The sequence below is a fragment of the Spodoptera frugiperda genome, chromosome 25, assembly GCF_023101765.2.
Source record: "Spodoptera frugiperda isolate SF20-4 chromosome 25, AGI-APGP_CSIRO_Sfru_2.0, whole genome shotgun sequence".
In the NCBI taxonomy this organism is placed as follows: Eukaryota; Metazoa; Arthropoda; class Insecta; order Lepidoptera; family Noctuidae; genus Spodoptera; species Spodoptera frugiperda.
In genome coordinates, this window is record NC_064236.1 from 20448595 (window position 1) to 20462593 (window position 13999).

General features: G+C 40.6%; 1 protein-coding gene across 7 annotated transcripts in view; it reads right to left on the bottom strand.

Moving 5' to 3' along the window:
- The window catches only part of LOC118269304 (adenylate cyclase type 6), a 153648-nt gene that overhangs the window by 111159 nt on the left and 28490 nt on the right, over positions 1-13999 (bottom strand). For 6 of the 7 annotated variants that reach the window (XM_035584414.2, XM_035584390.2, XM_035584382.2 and 3 more), the window contains exon 2: positions 10620-10816. The exons of the other annotated variant lie outside the window; for it this stretch is intronic. The gene's annotated coding sequence lies outside the window, so the exon portion shown is untranslated. The remainder of the gene's footprint in view (positions 1-10619; positions 10817-13999) is intronic. 7 annotated transcript variants of the gene reach the window in all.

Consider the following 13999-nt stretch of genomic DNA (forward strand, 5'->3'; position numbering starts at 1 on the left):
CAAACTTAACTACACAATAACTGTTCCGTCAAAGTCAAAGCTTCCATTCGAGTTGCATAAATAGGCACTTCGAAACGTGAATAAATTTAAAAATAAATAAAATGTCAGTGAGTGCTTCGTAAAATCAAAACATGTTGCCGGTAAAATTGTCGGTTCATTTCATTTTATCGTTAGCGCGCGCGGTTAAAATTTTCTATTTTTAACTTTTGTAAAATGAAAACAATTATTCTCTCTCAAACGAAAAATAATAATAGCACCGAACAATACAATTAAGGCTGTCAAAGGAGCTACTCCCAGTGAAAACAGCGGCTGTTAAAATACGCGGCGAAATATAATCGCGGCAGAGTAACGCTGGCCGAGTATTTTAAAACCAGGGGAAATTTCCCGAAAGTAATTTCCAATACCACGGAAACGTTTATTGTTAACTCTCCATAGTTAAAGAAGCCATGCTCGATGTTCCCAGCGCCAGGCTCCGCGGCACTGTGGCACTGCACGTGAGGGTCCAACTTCGAGAACCGATGTACTTTACAAACACCAGAAGAAATTAAGTTGTCACGAGGCTACCCGCTTGTACACCGACTGTGGGTTCGATTCGTAAACTACGGTAGCAAAGTACCCTTTGCTACTGCAAAGGGTACTTTGCAAACAATTTTATTTTAAATAGTTTTAAAATACATCAATCACGTGGCGACGCAGTCACTCATTAACAATATTCAACATGTCTGCTGGTCCCCAGCGGCGATGGCATTTGTAGGACGAGATTAAAGAAAATAAAATCTGTGTTTAATAACTTACAGACATAATGAAAGCACGGCTAATTCTACAAGTTAATTACTTTTCCCGAGGCTAACTTAATTACAAAAATATCTCCACTAGTTCAACTTGACAAAGAGATAAATAATGTTTTACTGAAATACTTTAATTTAGTAATCCCACAGGCAATTATAGAACAAACTATTTAGATCTCACAATATAGAAAGCAACTGTTTCATTTACTCCGCTGTTCCATATTATTGCGTGTAATTAATGCGCTAGTCGAGCAGTATTTAATACGCATTATAAAAGATTTAAACAAGCCAATGAGCACATTACCGACCGAGTCCAATATAGCCACTGCTAATACAATATTAATTAGCGGGATCACAGGCAGCAGAGCGTACATTATTAAAACCGGTAATTAGTGACCGGTAACGTATTAATACAAACGCAGTGTCTGCCGAGGTTCACATTACAGGCAGCGGTGTGTCTGTCCGTCTGTCCGTCTGTGCGGTAGTCATTAAAATACGTCTCAATAACAACACAATGTTCTTTATTTGATTTCCCGAGCTGAGCAAACTTGGCGCGGGAAACTGGAGAACTGCACCAATTAAATTTGTTGGAACCCTGGAAAGAGTTTCACATTACGGCAGTTAGCAGTTGCGATAACGTTGCATATCAATCTCAACTACCAATATAGGGGAGGCCGCGTCGATCTCACAACTGAAATATTAGATCCCTACTGCACGCGACTCGAAGCAAACGAAGTTGGTTTTACAAATGTAAAATTGAAGGGATCGCCATGAAATTACTTGGGGCACGTCAAATATGGCCGTAACCGCGAAAAGGTAGCAATAGCATGAATGACACGCTCAACCCTGCCGCCGCCGCTGCCGCCGCCGTGCGCCGATGGCAGCCCTATTCACTTGCAAATATCGCGCCAACATCCCTCAGCGAATTTGAATTATTTACAGACCAAAAATATGGAAGACCTTAAGGTCTATGAGAATTCCTCGAAACGCTTTTGTTAAAAAGGGGAACTCGAGTCGCCGACAAGATATTCCTCGTGAAAGGGTGAAAATTTCATTGGGCGTTACGAATTTTTTATTTTTTTTTCCTTTTTGATTAAACAAAGAGAATGCTTGAGATAAAATGGCCCTTACGCGAATGAGATTCAATTTATTTATTAGAATCTTCTGGAAAGAATGTAATGTCAAAGTTCTCGATATAAAATTAAAATAGACTCCATTTTGTTGGTATAAAACAGAGCCGTTGCTAAATCGGAGGCAGTGCGTCAACAAACACAGGTCAGGCCGGGTATGGCTGGCGCGGCCTTGCTCGGGGGCAGACCACGACGGGGGCAGCACTGTAGCTACCCACACTGCCACACTGCCACGCAGGCAATACCGGCCACTCCAAACTTAAAATAGTATCCGTTTTTTGCGTCGAGAATTTTAAATTCGCCGCGTAGGATGGGCACACGTACCGACATACGACGTACATACATACATGTCGCTATGAATATACAAGTAGAAACATTTCCATTGGTCGTGTGTTGAATCGTTGCTTTCATTCGGTCCTTTTGCAATTTAAAGATGTTTATTGAGAAAAATATAACATTCGCAGCAGTCTGCCCCCCCCCCCCCGGGGGTCTCGCTCAGCGCTGAGTTTGCGTTCCGTTCCCCACTCGACTCATCTCCGTACTTATCACATTTATGAATTTTCGAGTTCCCGTTCGTGCTTTTGACCGAATAATTAATTGTTTCCTAAGTGATGATTCTTTTACAAGCGAAATACTCAACTCTTCAACTTTCTCGTTGATATAAAAACTTTATTATTTGCTAAATACTCGTACGGGTAGTGACCTCAGATTTTAATAGTTTATCCTTCGTATCTGTGTGTATCTGTGTATGTGTGTGTGAGTATAATCCTAATCGTTTTCCTTAACCAAAATATTGTTAGTATTTAATGTAAGTGAACGCGAGCGAAGTATGATGCGAGTATGGCCGGTATTGGTTCGTTAGTATACAATTACACAGCCACGTCACACTCGTATAAGGAAAGCTACACCATAATAAACACATTAGGTGCAGCATGCAGCTGTTTAGCCAAACTGTAAGTTAACAATATGTCCGGCTCTTTTCCTTTATCGTTTTAACTTTAATTTAATAAGACGAGCCTATTTGTATACCGTGTTCTGAGAGATACCTCAAGATTCGGAAATCAAAAGACCTTAAAAGAGTTTACCGGACCTAGGAAACGAACGACCACTCGACGTCAGTTGTACTAGTTCGCGTAACATCACATAATGTAGACAATTGTTCCGTAATGCCAGGACGTTTCTCAAGGATTAGCGCGATACAACAAACAAACGGTAAGACGTTGTCCACACTAGTGAGATGTGCCGTCAATAATCAGAGCGGAGAGGTTCAGCCGGCCTCAGGAATCTGGGCGAGTGCGGTACAAATACCATTTGTGCGGAATTACTACGACGATGTGATAGCTTAGTATTGAATAAACACAGTACGTTTCACACACTAAGTTGAACATGTATTATTATACACACGTTATTAATTTTTAACCGAATTCCCCAAAAAGGATTTTCGAATTAAAACTAACACTATAATATTTATATTATAAGCAGTATAAGACAGTCAAAATTTAAAAGAAATAAAAATGCTTTCAATATCTGCTTCCATTTTTAAATATTGTCGACGATTCTAATTCTCATTAAAAATAATAATCACTTTATTTGTACACTGAAAATGGCGGATGAACGCGTTGTTCATACGATATACGATATATAGTTGTCATTGTATCCGCTCGTTGCTGCTTCCGAAAAAAGATACAATTATTCATCGTTAATTGATACTGGAACCAATCTCGCGCCGAATATGATAACGGTGAAACAAAACATTGCCAAATGCGAATAAAGCCTTCCATAACTGGAATTGGGAACACTGACGTACCTAATTAGAAACTATTTAGAGAAGTGTACTCGACGGTATATGATATTTAAACATTACTCATTAGCTTACATAAGGCGCGCATCATCGTTTTCGGAGAACGCTGCACCTCGAATATGATGATGTAATTAAACATTATCCTCTATGGCCGGGAAAGCACTCGTGACGCCGCGGGCGATACTAGTATACTCATGCTGCCTACAGTGACCGCTGTTCACCAGGACGACTACAGCCTTTATTAGTAATCCTACCGACAGTAGTTAGTAGGAAAAAGGGTTTCCAGCAGGATACATAGCGATGACGTAAGTGTTATTTCAAGGAAGTGTTCATACCACTTGTGATGTAACCCACAGCCTGCCTTCACTGGAGCGAAGGACAAACCTCGCGGAGAAATTGAAAAGCAAGTATGAATATGTAAATTGCGACGTGTGACGATGTGCATTGAAGTTTACTCTGACGATATTGATGTCGGCTTCCCTCCGACTTCCTGTCCTCCTGCCGACCACTCCCTCCCTCCGTAACACTTGAAGAGACCTTTGATTTCAATTTCCGGATGGTATACAAGTTGATTTGCTTCTGTGCGCGACACAGGACATCCGCGTTTGTTGCTGCGACGTGATACTCCCGAACGTTATACTATATCCAAAGTCTTAGGACACTATAGCGGTGATGTTGATCTACTACGCCAAGAGTGATCTGTCTGTCTCCCTAAACGGTATAGTTAGCACATTGTTTAACATTTAAGACATCGTCATCAATTATCTCACATTGGAGTTTGCTATTTCCATATCAGTAAGTATATAATAGATACAGTTGTGATCCAATCACTAGACAATTAAAAAGCTAATTAACGATTTTTGAAACGCCGGCGTTTCATAGGAAACCGCTTGCCCTCGTGTCATAGAATTAATCAAATTATCCGGCATCCGGTTCCGGCTGCCGAGTGCCCTTCAAAGACTTTCACGGAATTTTTCAAGTTAAAATTCACCAACGCTTTATTAAACGATGAACGCCGCCGCATGTTCATGGAGAATAGAGCCAACTGTTGTAATTCACCAGCTGGCTCCCCTCGACTCCATGAATTATAGAGTAAATCTCAGGTAAGTAATACCCCAGTGACTGGCAATAGTCGGCCGCGTAAAGAATACAAAGTAGACAAACTTCTCAATTTACTTATCCAGGTATTTGCGGAGTATAAATAAACAATAGGCGGCGGGTGTGAGACCACGGGAGAGTGGCGCGGGCCTCTCACTCCTCACTTAGCCGCCGATACGGGAGGCTTTTAAGGTTTTATCAGAGGTCCCCCTTGCCCAATTGACACTACTTAAGCTGTCGGCCCCGAGGGAATCTATTGGTTTAAGATAACGCGCTGATAGAACTCGCCGCAAACTTTTTGTACTTACTTCTAGATTAAGGAACCGATTACACTTGATTAAGGAACAGGAATAGAATACAAGCTGAGCCTCGTTCTACCAGATTACGGCACTGGTTGATGAACCTGCTGTTACTGCGAAAACTGGTTTAAAATCTCTTTGAGGGATTATACGTGCGCTGTGTACCGTTACATCATTCCTGAAAACGTTAACGCTTAACGCAGTAATAAAGTAAATAGAAAAACTAATGAGAGACGGGTTGGAGCAATGTGAGATGTAGTTTACAGTAAATATTACTTTATACTATGATATTATGAAGCTGTGTATAAATTCATCTTAATGCGGTAATATCTTTAATTCGATATCTTCATCTTATCTAAAGAATACTTAATAAGTGAGACGTTAGAAATAAGAGCTATCGAAAAATTCTATATCCTATCACCATCAAGTGATTTTATTTTTTAATTACTGCTCAATCACTCCCAGCTTCCATTGCAATACAGCTATAGCAGTGATGTGCGAACGATTTACCCCAACTAAGTGGAGTAGAGATAGAAGTGCATGTGGTGTCGGTGTGCAGTGGGAGTGCAGGCGGTGCACGGTGCACGGTGCAGCGGACCGGACAATAACGTGTCGCTCCCGTGACGCGACGGCCGCGGCCCTGACACGCCGCACTCACGTGTGACCTAGCGGGCACTGCGCATGAGCACCACCGTCACATTGACAACGCACCGTGATACTGCGACTCGGTGTTGGCCAACATCAACGTCTATCTCCCGACACTAAAGATGTCACATTAGTCAAATGTAACACCGGCTCAGTGCTAGGCCAGCTGTGTTATAAGTCCCTTGTTACTCGTATAGAGTCAAGCCTAGTTGTTATACACTGAGGACCACCTTCCGATTCCGTTCTAACTAATAATTTGCCAAAAACTGATAATAGACAATAATACTTTACTCCGTGCTAGACAATCGACTTAGGAAACAATCATCTAGATAATAAAACGTATTTTCCTGTAATATAAAAAACTGTCCTTTATCTGTAACTATGACCCGCGCAACTTCGTTTGCGTGTATCCAATCGACAAATACAGTCAACGCATGCCCCCGCCGCCGCGGCCGGCCCGTACCGTGCCGCAATACTAATATCGTGATATCTCCTAAACTATATGTCTAAATAACACACTGTAAACTGCAAAAATAATCTAAATTAAATGCTCGTGATGATGAACTTACTTATTATCACCAGTTAAACATCACCCAACGAATTAAATGTTTTTTTAATACAGAAAAGTAGTTTTTGTGACTTAAATAAAAAAGCTGGATATATGTCATCGCGGACTTTTTTGTAGAACTAATAAAGACCAATGTTTTTGCTATACATTGTTCTTACTTGTATCCAACGGTATAAGCGGCGCACGCACAAATGCAATCTTCAATTAGATTTTTTTCTGACTTCTTGGACATAAATCGCTATAACTCAGCTAATATAGTTTCAATGTATTTCAATTATATATAAAAACCTGTCGGAGAAAATACTCTTTCTATTGTGAAAACCGCATCAAAATCCGTTGCGTAGTTTTAAAGTTTTATGCATACGAAGGGACTACAGACAAAATGGGCGACTTTGTTTTATACTATGTATAGAAGATATCAAATCGAAATAATAACCGAAAGTTTATTTTAGCCTAAAGTTGTAAGTTGTCAGTTTAAGTAGCACGTACCTAGCGTACAATGTCCCGGTGTACCTGTACGCGGCGATAGGGCCGCCCCTATTACACGGAAATCATAATGTAAAGGGAAAAGGGTGTACGCACTAAAGGTACCCATTGAGGAAAATTTATGTTCAGATATTATTGACGATATTTTAGTTAAAGGCAAAAAACTTCCAACAATATGTATAATATATAGAGCTAGCTCTTATTGATCCTGTATTTGTGTAACGTAGAGGTAACAACTACCTTTTTTTATTAATTTTTCAGTTTTAGCACAAAATCTGGAATTATGCCTGGATCAAAACTGCCTATTCCTTCAGAGATTAAAAGACAAGCCGTTATTTAAAACCCACACGGTAACAAAGCTAAAATCTCCATAACAAATGTATGATCTGTAATTCGTACATGTGTGTGTAATCCAGTACACGAGTGACTTAGTGGCCAAGTTCCTGCCTGCCCCCAATCTAAGTACGTGTGTAATGCCGTAATCACGCCGAGATGGCAGACTCGCGCGGTGCCATCTAACTTGCACCACGACGGGATCAAGTCTAATTGTTCAGAGTATGGAGAGGTCGGGAGTTCACAACCGTGTGGTACATTACGAGGTAGTGTTACAACTGACTACTGTTTAATAATTTATGTAATTCAATAGACTTTTTATTCGTAGATCGATATATTGTTACACGAAGGACGATTTTCAACTAAAATGAAACAGAACAATGATTTTCAACTGAAATTATTTGTGAACGGCCGAGATTTGAGGCCGAACTATTTCTTTGTTCCTGTCTAATCGATCCGTTACAAAAAGGTCCCAATTACTAGTATTTTACTATCCAATAAAGCTTCAAACCTGCTACACCACATCGGCATGACGTCATCGTAATGTTTAACTTACAAATAAAACTGTACAACGTTGTTTAATTAGCCAACTGGGAGCCGAACCAATTAATAAATCACTCTACTTAGGATTAACTTGTTAATTTGTGAGATTGATTAACCAAAACTCTGAAGTACTCAGGGCCTGCTGCCTACCACTCGTACAACTGAAGGCGAACCTAACTTCTTTGAACAATTGTTAAAGTCGCGAAACTCTTCAACGAGAAACTACTTCCAAGTACTTGGATCGTAAATTATTTAGTTAAAGTATTACAGTGTCTTGTTAGATACATGGCGGCGGGTGCAGGAGACCCGGCGTCCCGCGCGCGCACACGTAAATATCAACGAGAATAAGAAGCTGGGTTATGAATATGTAACAGCTCATTACGAATGAATGCCTGTAAAGTTCGGCACACAGCGGCCCTTGCAGGCACAATCAAAACACCGCCAGGTAATACTGATTACGGATTCACGAATACACAAAATCCTATTTTCTTTTGATCCCAACGCAAAAACTTTTGACTTACTTAAGTCTGTAGTCCATGAAAACAATCCTACAGTTGTACTTCGTAACATTTTTTAGAGATATTGAATTTATCAATTTACTCAATTTACTTTTTCTTCTACCTATGTATGTAAGTATTGATTCACTAAACACTTACTAATCAAATTTTAAAACAAGTAATTAGTTTGCAATCTATCTTAAATCGATTACAGTGAGTAAATGAATGGCTGGGACAGTGTCGGCAGCGGGGAGAGTGCCGGGTGCCGCGGCTGCTCATATTTAGCAATAAAGCCATAGTAGAGCATTAAAGGCAAGTTTTATTGCTGAACATCTTTAAGTAGGTTCGTTGTGGCGAGCGTGTTTTACGAGGGAAGGTATTAGTCAACTGTCTATCGGACGATTAGAATTTTATTTATGGATCGTAACATCGATTGAACGGAGAGGTGTGCTCGTCCACCAATAATTATTCATAATTGAATCAAGCAACAAGAGATGTCAACCCGTAAAAGTCTAATATTTCTCTCATAAACCTTATTTTTCACAAAACAAATGAAAGAATACCTATAGAAATATGTTGGCAACCATTATATTATAGTTTCTATCCTAAAACAGACGTAAGTTTTCCCCTTTCTACTCAGCTAAGTAAATAGCTGCGGCCGCTGGCTCTGTATACAAGTACAGTATATTAGGGAGCGATTGCCATCTGCCCTCGGCTACACAACAGGAATGATACGGCCTGGTTACACCCGTTGTCAAACTTTTGGGATTCTGACATAAATCTCCGGAGCCGACGCCGACGGCTCCGCACGCCACATCTCGGAGCCGCGAGAAAAAATACTGCGAATTTTCCAACTTCAATCTAACATCGATATAAGTTGTTAAGAAAAATCTTCTGCCAACTTTCTAAGACCCGGGAATCAAAAAAGGGACTTTGAAAATTGTCAACCGCACGAGACGCAGCGGGAGCCGGGACTTCTCGACTAAATAATAAAATACTCCTTTGTTGAACTTTTTTTTGTCGCACAAATTACTTAAAAGAGCTACAAAGCCTAGCGCAGGCTTTATTCTATTTGTACGGCTTTCCATTGCTTGATTTATAAAATTGCGCCGATACAAGGACCAATCTATAACATTCCATCCATCATCTGGTATCAAAAGCGTTGTGATCTCCGTCTGTTTAGACAATCCTTTAATATTCCGCGGCGCAATGAGATGGAATGCCTTGTTTTTTTTTTCAAACAGACTAGGTAAATTTCTTTTAAAGACGGTAAAGACTTTCAATTTTAAACACGACACCGCCGAAGTAACCTCTTTGAACTTCCAAAACGATTTCAAATCGAAATGAAACTATTTCAATCTTCTTCTTTATCTTCATTTGATCCTCGAAAACAATTAAATAACCTTGAACGTGTAAACCCGTCTCAATGGGAACTGTTGAATGTCCAATTTTCTTTATCTGGCCGCAAACGGAGCGAGAGTATCAAGTAGAGAGTTTGCCGCCGGAGTAAGTACAGGCCGCGGCCCATTAAACGACAAATTAATAAAATAAACGAGTTTCGTGAAGTCGAGCGCACAATCTCGGCAACAGAATACAATCATAAAGTAATATTCGGTGAAATTAATCAATTTGCTGCGTCAATGTGATTGTGTGCTCGCCGCGGTCTCGGCGGCAAGGCGGCGAGCCGAGACCGCCAGGCAGCTCGTTAACTGGTCTCTGGCTGGCAATCGGCGGCCCGTCATTAGCTAAGTTTGTCCGTCTCTATGATCCGACACACAAACTGACGGTCGCGCGCTCAAATTAACAATATGTCAATTTCCCGATACAATTCAGTCTCAGGTAATTTTTATCTGAGTTTTCTTCATCTTGGGCCACTTATAAATAGTTTTATTGGTCTCCAAAATATTTTTATACATTTTTGGAGCTTCAATTACGTTTAAAAAAATGCTGAATACATGTTATGGCCTTTTGCTTAAGTTTTCCGCGCAAAACATAGTTTTCAGGAAAACCGCACATTCATTTATACAATTTTAGATATCTGATGTTTTTTTAACATAAAGAAAGTAAAAAATAATATTTAAATCTAAATTAAACAAAAATTAAACATTAAATATAAACTCGGATTTATTACGAAAAGTTCTTCTTAAGTTTTGGGTTTAACTTTTACTAAAGTGATAAGTTGCCATTTTAAACTTGTAACTAAACCTGAATCAGTTAATGCGGCTACTTTCAATTCAGAGGATCGTCATATAAAGTAGGTAGCCTCAAACTAAACCGCACAATCTTAAATTCAAATTCCCGTTCCCTAACGCCTAAACGCTAAAATCACAACTGTGTCCGTCGGTACCCTAAAATCACTCCAACCCACCCGAATAAATAAAAAAAAAATTTAATCATAAAAAAAATAAAACAAAAAATTCAAGATACGTACCTTAAATTTACGAAGAAAACTACGAGCTAGAATATCGCGCGAAGAGTAGAGAGATTCGCGTCACGGCAGACCGGAGGCATACACGTCTGGTCAGCGCGACGGCGAGCGCGCGATAACCAGCGGCGGGGCGCGGCGGCTGCTATCTGTTGCTTCGCGCCTGCGCAGGGCGCGCGCCTCGCGCGGGATCCGCCGCACACCTGCCCACAACATACACGTTACTGTCTCAGTGTGGAACTGGACCCCGCCCATTTGGTAGACGTGAAACAGCAACATGGCCGCGCAAGCCGGCGCCCGCCGCGACCAAGCGAGCCGGCACGCTCCGCGCGGCTGCTGCCCACACCCCCTACACAGATGCAACTGCACATCGGATGCGCGTGTGTGTGTGCTCCCACTATCAAACTAATTAATATGACGACCTACACCCGATCACATATTTTTGATACAAACGCCAAAAATCGTTTATTAATGTTAAGTAGAGTCGCCATTTACAACATTTGCCTCCATAAGCTAGGGAGGTAAAAATTTCACAAAACCGGAAGTTGGCGCCTTTTCCCAGCCACCTAGCCGTCGGCGACCGCTCGGGTACTCACTCAGACTTCAGCGTGACAAACAAACTCTTTTAACTATGTTTTGGAAATTGTTGTCATTGTTGTAATGAGAAGAAATTAGTAAATATTGTGTTTCACAGAACGACCTCTGTGTGTCTTAGTTTGGGGACGTACGCGGTAAGAAAATGCTTCTTCTAAGGTGTACTTGTAAAAAGTACAGATTTTTAAAGTGGTATTATCGAACGTACGCTACGTGAGTAAGTGCAGCTTAGTTTTGCACTTTAATATGTAATGTTTAAACGACATTTACCGCAAATTACGGCCCACACTGCGCACACTGCACTGCACGCAAAATTTGGACCCGGCGGCCGACGGCACGCGCGGACCGGTAGCGGGCACTTGCATACTGTCGCTACTGCTTTAATAACAAACAATTATGTAAACCACCCGATCAAAGAGCCAAGTTACATTACTACGAGAGTTAATAAGAGTTCAGCCACTTTGTTACGTTCGAGTATGTAATGAAATAGACCGTTTTGTGACCTCGCTCGTATAATCACACATAAATCATGTTCATTTCATAGTTCGCATGTATAGAAACTACGTGGCGACGAAATAGGGTTTTATGGCATTTTGATGGGTACTTGCAGCGTGTCAAGTGACAATGGTGCACCATAAAACGAATATGGTCGCTAATCATTTGATGATGGCCGGCCCACGGACGGTGCTGCTCTGGAAATAACGCGACGGCACATTACCAGCCGCGGGACTATGATTGATGGCCAATCAACTGGAACACGGTGCACTTTGTTATTCAAATAATTCAGCTTATGCACGTAATTAAATAACAGACGTCCTCCAATATTTTTATGGATGGGTCATCTGATTGTCTGACCATCTGATTGAATCACCAAAAGAGTTACAAGTCCGTTGCCGACTTTTGGACGGGAGTTTTAGCGTCCTGTAGCTTCACTGACACGGTGAAACATTTTTCTGAAAACGATGGCAAGAGCAGATGGAATTGTATTTAATGTCGACGATTTATGCGTATAATGGGTGATAGTTAGGTACGTAAGGTGCTCGTATTCACTACACTGTTCCTTCCGGCTTCCTGTACCTTTAGGGTGCTCAGGACTTCGGGGCACTCGTGCAGAGATGAGGTGGATCGTGACGTCACGCGTGTCATTTCACTTGAAGCGGCGATAGGTGTTTAACTGCAAGGTACTATTTATAAATCCGTTGCCAATTATGTCGCCGGGTAATGGAATCAAGCGGAAATTAATTCTGAGCGAACGTTGGGTGTGTGGTGCATTGAGAGAGTTGGGCGGAGTTTGAAGGAGTCTCCGGAGACACATCAACTAAAATGGATTCGTCGTTTCGTAGTAAAAGGATAGAAAGTTACATTACCCGGCTTAAATTAGTAGCTACCTGGACAACTGAAGGTGATAGAGAGTGGAACAATATTGCGCTCAATGAATTAATATGTTTTTCAGTTTATTCACGTAACTGTTTGACGGAAACCATAACAATTAATGTAGTATGTCTCACAAAATTACATTATAAATATGGAGCTCGTCAATAATAGTTGAAGGTTTCCAGTCACTAGATCTAAATGATCTCCGTCACTGTCTATCAAATAGTAAACCAATCCGACGCGAAACTGTTTACGTGTGTAAATTATGCATAACTTCCCGACTTCGGCGGCTGAATAAGCCAACATTTGAAACTTTAATGACGTCACTAATGATCTCTAGTGGCAACATTAAAGTTTCAGTTACTGGCAACCCTGCTTAAAACTTGGTTTGGTAAAAAAGTTTTGGGAAATTATGGTAAGTAGTGGCATAATGCCAATGTGCTCGTCCGTGTAGCTACCTTATTATAAAACCCATATTTAATTTTACAATTTGTGGCCAATAAAGAGTTACATCTTGGAACCACGATATTCAGCAGCGACAAGTTGTGTAACCCCAGATGAATGAATTATTTAACGTTTTTCGGATATATTCGCGTAAATTCACGAATTTATTTATTGTTAGAGAGAAAAAACCTCAATTTATTTCAACAATTTGTTGTGTTTTTTTCGTTTAAATTGTAACACAGAATTTATTCATGTGGGAACCGTAAGTGACAATAAAACGCGCGCCGTGTTTGTAGTGTCCACAACGGCCGATAATGGTCGCACTTCAGTCGCTGCTCGCCACACGACACACAAACATACACACTTCCATCACTTCACAACTATGCACACACTACACTCCTACCACCTACAGCCTCATAGTAAGTAGCTGCACAAATTTACACTTTATAAATATTACATTACAGTTAAAAATAACTTGTTGTTGTAAAATTTTTATCTTGTATAAAAAGTTTAATAAAATTTTGAGATTTAATATAAGCAGTCGAGGTATGAGTTAATCCCTGAGTAATTTAAAGTTTTCGTTATATTTTAATATACTGGCGCAGTGAGGATCGCGGGCTGCGGAGGTGCATCTACACTTTGTTGCTCATTTTATGCGAAATACGAAGATAATCCAATATAATGGAGTCCGCGAGATGATTGATATCGCCACGCAGCCGCGAGCTCTGACTTACAATGAATTTATTATTCTTTGTCTTTATCCAAAGTGAAGGCGATGTATGCGAGTACAGGCGACGTTTGTAACGTTCGTCTATCAGAAAACCAATTAAGTAAGTCGCTCCTCCGCGGGAGACATGATCAAAACACTCGCAACACACTGCCTAACCCGAAGGGATTTAAAGTTGGTCTAATTCATAGAATATTAACAGGCGGATGAGGCAATCGGGTGATTGAAGCAATTCCCTTCCATAGTC